This window comes from Perca fluviatilis, chromosome 18 (genome assembly GCF_010015445.1).
Source record: "Perca fluviatilis chromosome 18, GENO_Pfluv_1.0, whole genome shotgun sequence".
Taxonomy (NCBI): Eukaryota; Metazoa; Chordata; class Actinopteri; order Perciformes; family Percidae; genus Perca; species Perca fluviatilis.
Genome location: NC_053129.1, coordinates 4,347,015 through 4,355,185, shown reverse-complemented (window position 1 = coordinate 4,355,185; position 8,171 = coordinate 4,347,015). Strand labels below are relative to the sequence as shown.

Sequence of the window (8,171 nt, the reverse complement as noted above, 5' to 3'; positions counted from 1 at the left end):
CCTTGGAGCTATCCATTGAAGAATGTGGACAAGGAATAGAGAAGTATTTAAGGACATAACTGAAGAACAAAGATGTACAGTCTGATGGGGAATTGACTCTTTGCATCATCCAGTTACGGATGGCCTACTTTGATGAGAGAACATAGGGACTGATATTCTTATCTGATGTAAGTTTTGTTTAGCAATATTTCTTGTGTCTACAATGACTGTACATGCAATTCCATTCTTAATTTGGATACTGTTGTCCATGTTCTACAGATGTCTGCCACAGCAGTCGATGTTGAGCGCACCCTGACCCTCCCAACCAGTCCACGACTGATTCTACTGGGTAGGTGTCATAAAAGCATGACATGGAGCATAGAACAAAGTCAGTCTGTCTTTCTGTGTCTCCATATCGTGGTCTGTCATGGATGTAGTTCTCTCATCATTCTTTTTGCTATCTCAAGTTGTGGAAACTAATGATTTGCAATAAGATAATGTATGATACTTGATAAAAATACAGTGGAAAATGTGTGGATAGGTGTTGCACACTTGAACAGAGACTCAGTGTAACTTTTTATGTTCTGTCTTTAGTGTGTTATTCCCAGCCACTAAGCGACCTTTGCAATTGCAAAGGGCCCCGTGGCCAGCAGAGGGCCCCCTAGAGTCACTGCTAGCTAGTTGGCGTTCTAAATCATCCCGCTGCTCCGCGATCGCTGTCTGCCCCCTGTCATGACATATACTGTTGGAACATTGACATATATGTGTTGGAAAGCTCTCTCTCTCCTCTACAATGCTGTTGGATCCAAATATGGTCATTTCCTTTTCATCAGCAACCAATCGTGAAAGTAAAAGGGGGGATTTAACTCAAAATGTGCAATCTCATTGGCTGATGCCAATTTCTGACAACGTGATTCGTTCAGAATTGTCACGTGACGTGCTCTGACATTTCCGCGGTAGTTCCATATATACAGTACAGGCCAAAAGTTTGGACACACCTTCTCATTCAATGTGTTTCTTTATTTTCATGACTATTTACATTGTAGATTCTCACTGAAGGCATCAAAACTATGAATGAACACATATGGAATTATGTACTGTATTATGTATGTCTTATATTTTAGATTCCTCAAAGTAGCCACCCTTTGCTTTTTTTGATAACTCTGCAAACCCTTGGTGTTCTCTCAATGAGCTTCATGAGGTAGTCACCTGAAATGGTTTTCACTTCACAGGTGTGCTTTGTCAGGGTTAATTAGTGGAATGTTTTCCCTTATTAATAAAAAAGCAAAGGGTGGCTACTTTGAAGAATCTAAAATATAAGACATGTTTTCAGTTATTTCACACTTTTTTGTTAAGTACATAATTCCATGTGTTCATTCATAGTTTTGATGCCTTCAGTGAGAATCTACAATGTAAATAGTCATGAAAATAAAAAAGGAAACGCATTGAATGAGAAGGTTTGTCCAAACTTTTGGCCTGTACTGTATGTCAATGGGTAGTTCAGAATGTCGAAAGAAGTGCGTCGAAAACGGTCGAAAATCACCTCATAGAAGACGAAAACAGTTGTTATCAGCAAGAAGACACAGGGGATTACACACTAAGACAGCAGATGATGAAATGCCTTCACATAGTATGCCGATGTTGAAACTGTCGTTCAGAAAACAGTTTTCAGACAGCGGAGGTAATCAGACCCTCTCTCTCTAAAAGCAGTTTACAGAAAGTCATATAGCCTACATGTCATATGTGTCACATATATACTACACTGTACTGATCGTGATACAACACACTATATTACAAAACAATTACATTACACAACAGTTAAAATTGTTGTATAATATAATTATAAAAAAAAATAAAAAAAATTTTTTGGGATTTAAAATGGTTGGGGGTCCCTTTGTGGGGGGGATAAAATAATTTGGGGGGGGTTCTGTCCCTCTCCTAGGAGAACTACCAGCTTCTTTTCTGGTGTTAACTTTAGGAAGTTTTATTTTTTTGGCTATTTTTCCAAGGTGTAATTCTCTTAGTGAAGATAGTTTTTCCCAGTGGAGGAGGAAGTATCTCTGTCTGACCTAGTTGGTGGTCAAATAACAATTTAGTCTACTTTGTTTGCTTTCTCCATGTTCTAAATATTGGTCTTTTGAATGATTCATAATTAGTTTAGTTCTGTTGTGTTGTTATGAACTGGTGCTGTTGGGAGCCTGGTTAGTTAGCTTCACCATCGGCTGACTGAGGGGATTGTTTTGTGGGGACAGTAAGCTTGAGGCAGCAGCAAGTATGGCCATCTCCACCTTCAATGAAGGTGCCTCTGCCATGCTTTCTGTTATGGAGTTGTGGCTTCAGAGCACAGTTGTGATGGTCAATTCAATGAGAAAAACTGTAATACACAGGATCTCGAAAGCTGAGGCTGAGTCACAACTGCCAGTTATATATTATTATTGTTACTATTGATCTTGTTTGTGGTGTTTTAGATGTTATTGTTTTGTTTATTTGAAAAATTCTAACATTTGAATGTTCTATTTATTATTTTATATAATATTTTTATTTAAATGTTATTCTATTTGCTCTATTTAATTAAAATTATATATATGCTTGTGCCTCTTAAATTGTTGTCAATTAAAAAATTATATTTGGTCAGTGAAAATCACTTTATCAGTATTTTTATTCAGCAAGTTCATCAGTGTGTGTTCAGTCTTGCACTGCCACTCAGCTCAGTGGTATCATAATGTTTTCTATTAGACATCAAACATAGTAGATATAATAATAATTATATGTACTGTATAGTTATTAGGTAGTCATTGCTTTTCTTTAGGCCTTACTTAAAATGGTCAAAGGGGCCTCCAACCAAATTTTGCATAGGGCCCCCAAAGGTCTAGGGCTGGCTCTGGTTATTCTGCAAAATACACAGACATTGCAATGAATACATCAAACACATTTCTGTCCAGCTTTCCTCTTAGCACTACAGTTCAATGTGTGTGTGTATTGACCTAAAACACCAGTTAAACAACAAAAAATAGCTTTAATGCCACACAAACACATCAAGTTGCACAAAACAGTACTGTTAAAAAAATAAAACAATCTATAAGGGGTGGCTTTTTCTGTGAACTTCTTATCCTCATATAAGGCCCTTATACCCATATTTCCTTTCCATAACTGTTGTCTGCGTCAGTTGCTGGTGATGGAGTCACATTGGGACATTGGATGATCAACATTGAAAGCCAGGTCATCTGTGAAGGCATCCAAAAAACCTTCATCACAGGGCTTGCTGCAGTTTTCCCCACATACTATGTGTTCAACCTGCAATACCAAGATGAAGCTGCAAGGACACTGGAGTTTGTTCAAAGGTAAATTTCTGCCAGAAATATTGTTTGAGTATGTTACCCCTCTTCCCAGCTCTGTTCAGAAATATTGAATTGTCATTTATTATAAGCCATGCTGGTATACTAACTTTTACAGTTGTTGCACCTATCTCCTGCACATCAAAGCATAGCTTGCTTCCTTTTGGCACCCATCTTAATTAAGGAATGGGGCTGTTCAGACTGGCCATGTCACTCTCTGTGGTGCTCTCATTGAGCAATGTGTCCTTCGCTAACTGCTCTTCTTAAGTTGACAATAGACACCATGGTTGAGGAGCCTGAAATACAGTCCTCAAAAAGTATCTATATGTTGAACTTTACCAAAGATAAAGTTTCCCAAAGATAACAATGTTTCCTAATGCCACCCTCAAATCAAAGTTTAATAGATACTGTAATAATTGCAACAGCTGATCTGTTGTAATCTTGAATCATGAATGTTTTCTTTCTCAATAGTTTATCAAAATGAGATAATTCTCTCATAATTATGAGACACAGGGGTCATTATCATAAAAAGACATCTTAATTTTGTATTCAATTACTTTGATAGGGTTCCATATTAAATGCAAATTATCTTTACTTACCATACCTAATATCTTATATACTTTCTCTATTATTACTTTTTAGGCACCTCTTTGGGATTAATCCTGAGAGGGGAAGAAAGACCAGCCAGGGGAAGCTGGTCCACAAATAGGCAACAACGGTGAAACCACATGTGGCCACTCGACTAAAAAATGTAATGGACATTGAGTGGGGCTTTATTTAGCCAGTATAGTTCAGTCCATCTCTCTCAGATGTCCAGGTTCATTTTTGGACCCACCATTGTTGTTTGATATGTTTAATTGTTATTGTTAATGGAATGTGTGTAAGTTAGTTAGCTTTTACTTAGTTTACTTAGCTGCTATGCATTTGATGCAGTGACTTTAACCAAACTGTTGTCTTTGGGTGAAGGGAGGAAGGAGGAAGGGAAAAAACTAGCAGTAAGGTTAAATGAAGTTGAATTGGCTGATAATTTGTACTCTATGCTTTGCAAACAGTCAAACCAGACCTGCACTGTAAAATATTACAGACCCATTTAGTTATGTCCACTTATTTCTTATTTTTAACAGAACGAGCTTATACAAGTTGTGGATTTTGAACTCAACTTTATGAGTTTTTGAAAGTTAAACTTCCATTTTTCATTGGGTTGACTATTTAAAAAAATGTATGTGTTGATTGAACTTGGGTATGTAAGTTAAGTTATCAGTTGAAAAAAAAGCGTGTGTGTGTGTTGCAACGTAAAAGAGCTGCCTTTCGAGTTTAAAATAACCTGTCTTCTTCCACGGCAAAGTTAAAGCATGGACACAATAAATTAATTATAGACCGCCGATAAGTGATGTAGCCTATTCAAATTTCTACTAAAATATAACACGTGTTGTGGCAAACAAGAAAGCACTGGTGCCCGGCGGAAGGAGTACCTGTCAACAACAACTCAAATTGAAATGGAAAGTTCTTTTCAAAAGTCAAACGTTTAGCTCCGCCCACATTTAGCCCAACCCCGATCTGCATACTGCAGTCATGACTGCAATTGGTTCATTGGCTGGCCAAGTCCCATGATGCAAGGCGGTAAATAGAGTTGTGTTAAAATTTGCTGAAAAGTTTGCAGTTTGTTCGAAATACAAATGTAACTTTATGAATTTCATTTATTAAACGTGTGTTTAGAATGTAATGTTTTGTTGCTTGGTAATTGTCATTGTTGTGCTGGTTTACATTTGTAACCATGAGTTAAGTGACTGTTACGTTTGATAAGAAGAGGTGGAGTATTACAGTGTTAGATGTTGAGCAGTAATAGGCCATTAATCTGTGGCGTGTCACTTCACTAGTGGCCATTTTATGTCAAGTGACATAAGATCAGCAGAGAGGCTGTTATTTCGCACGGGGCCGCCCCGGGCCCCGACCAAGCACCCACGCTATCTCTGCTATAAATGTGGTTGTTGTTTTAAGTTGAAACTGTGAGTTGAAATAAAGCTGAAATGTATGTCTGTTATACTAGGCAAGGAAGGTTTCTTGCATTATTAAAGAAAATAAATTATTTGTTTTAACATAAAGTATGAAGTTAAACCAAGTAATACAAAGTTAAATCAACTAAAAGAACAACTTTAACAAAACTAGAACACTGTAGTTACATTATTACTTTAATTTCTAAGTTGAAACAAAGGCAGTCTTCAAGTTGAGTGAACTTCGATTTTCAAGGCAGCAGGGGAACTTGCATTTCCAACATGAAATTTATTACAGTGTGGGGCCTGTTTCACAAAACCAAGATAAGGGATTAAGCCGGGATTTCCCAGTTATCCTGGATGAATTTAGCCTTGATTCGGTTTCACGAAAGCGGAGGCACATAAATCACCATGGAGATTTATTCTGTGCAGCTAGCCTGCTCCCGACCAGGCTAACTGCCAGGATTTATTTAATCCTGGAGCCTTTTCTGTTCACTCAGCAGTCACTCTGATCAACGAAACGAATGTGTTCTTTGATAGGCCTAGTTATTCCATGTTTTCATAGCTGATTACGGACGTCGGACGGGTGGAGACGCGCCAAGTTTTTATCGTCACTTTTCAAATACGTTAATTTCACAGTTTACCACAAGTTTGTTGGTCTTATTATTATGTTCGATACCGTTTGAGTTAAATAGGAATTGTAGAATCATTTCTGTCAACATATTACTCATTTTTTGGACTATAGCCTAAATTATTAGTTTCAACAATCATCACCACGTCAGATTGGCAGATCTATATTCTACATTTGGCGAATAAAGCAATTTCTATCCTGACATTTATAAATGATCCTGTTATTATTTTAACAACCATTAGCCTATTACTTTTTATAGGTAGGCCTATTGATATTCATTACTGTTAAACTATAGCCTATATTTATGAAGACGTCTGCACTGTGTGTTTTTTGAGGTTTATATAAAGTTGAAATGGCAGCTGAAGTTCCAAGGCTGTTTTCGATAAACTCATTAATAGGCCTGGCCTATATGAACAATATAAAATGCTCCCTGGCTGCGTGTGTGTTTCTTGATTTACTATGGCGTGCCAGTTCATAGACGACGTGATGGATGAAGAAGCGCTTCTACTAAGAAGGGCTTTCCGACGAGAAAGATTTTTTCGGGACCGGTCGGACCCTTTGGCTTTTGACGACAGCCATCTGTATGAGCGATACAGATTTTGTGGAGATGGCATACGCTATCTGTGTAGACTGCTGGGTCCGAAAATTCAGCACTGCACATCTCGGAGCCATGCCCTCACCATCCCAGGCGGGGTATACGGTGTTAGGGCTACGGTTCTTTGCCAGTGGCATGTTTTTATATGCAGTTGGAGATGCCGAAAATTTGAGCAAAGCCACAGTTTGCCGTTCAATTAGACAAATGTATTTAGCACTTAAAGGATTCCTGAACATCTTCATCACCTTTCCTGGACACAAACGAACATGCTTCATTAAGGAAGAATTCTACAAAATTGCAGGTGGGCCTAACATGAATTACAGATTACAGAATCGTGTAACTGTCACAGTAGGCCATTACTCATTTATTTTGTGTTACAGGTTTCCCTAATGTGATGGGTGCACTGGACTGCACTCACATTAGAATAAAACACCCCTCAGGTGTTCATGAGGAAGACTTTGTGAATAGAAAATCCTTCCACAGTACCAATGTTCAGGTAAGTAGGCTACATATGTTGTCTGTCAACTGCATACGCCTAAATTAATTCTGAGCATGACATGACCTTGACACAACCTATTGTTTCAGATGATCTGTGATGCTGACTGCATTTTCAGCAACGTAGAGGCGAAGTGGCCTGGCTCGGTCCATGACTCCAGAGTCTTTAGGGCCTCTACAATTTTCCAGCGACTTTCACAAGGCAAGCCCCAGGCATTCTATTGATAAGCACCTTGAACATCATGATAGTGTCAACAGTTTCACTATATTTCTTGTTCTAACTATTACATTTTGTGTTCTCAGGGGAATATGCTGGTGTTTTGCTTGGTGACATGGGCTATGCATGTCAGCCATTTCTTCTGACTCCATTTGCAGACCCCCAGACAGCAGTACAGCACACCTATAATCTTACCCATGCAAGATCAAGGGCCCGCATCGAGATGGCATTTGGCCTTTTGAAGTCCCGTTTCCAGTGCCTTCACCACCTAAGACTCACCCCAGAGAGGGCCGGTGACATCACGGTTGCCTGCACTGCCCTGCACAACATTGCCTGCCTGAGAAAGGAAAGGGCTCCCAGAGTAGCCTTGGATATGGACTGGGACAATGCAGCAATATTTCAAGACAATGTCAATGGCAGGCTGGTCAGAGACCAATACGTTGCCAATTACTTTTGATTCCTGAATTATGTATGTTTCATTTGGCTTTTGAAGTGGACATTTGTTTTTGGTTTGTTAATTGTATAGAGTAGGCCTATATATCAAGGAAAAGACACCACAATGTTTTTTGACCTTTTTATATTTTAGATGTCTCACTTGTCTGCTGCGAGCTTGGGAAAAGAACAAAAAAAGATTAATACATTGTGTTGCTGTCATTCTTAAAGTATGCATTTAAATGATCATTTACTTCTCTCTCCAGTTTCTTTATTTCCAAATCCAGTTTCCTCAAGGTTTTTCTTTTGATTTGCATATCGAGGTCCATTTCCTGCATTTTTCGTTTCTTTAATTGAATTTTTATCTCTGCCACATCTATTTGTTTCTGTAGGTGTGTTGGGAACTCTGTAAAACACAAATCAGTTATGACTTGGCTGCTGTGAGACTGGTCAGAGACCCATACTTTCTTAAATACAGCAGGAATTGTGCATGGTG

At 38.5% G+C, this 8,171-nt stretch overlaps 1 pseudogene; it reads left to right on the top strand.

The window, feature by feature from the left end:
• Positions 1-6,395: 6,395 nt before the first annotated feature.
• Positions 6,396-7,700, top strand: LOC120547179 (annotated as a pseudogene).
• The last annotated feature ends 471 nt before the right edge of the window (positions 7,701-8,171 follow it).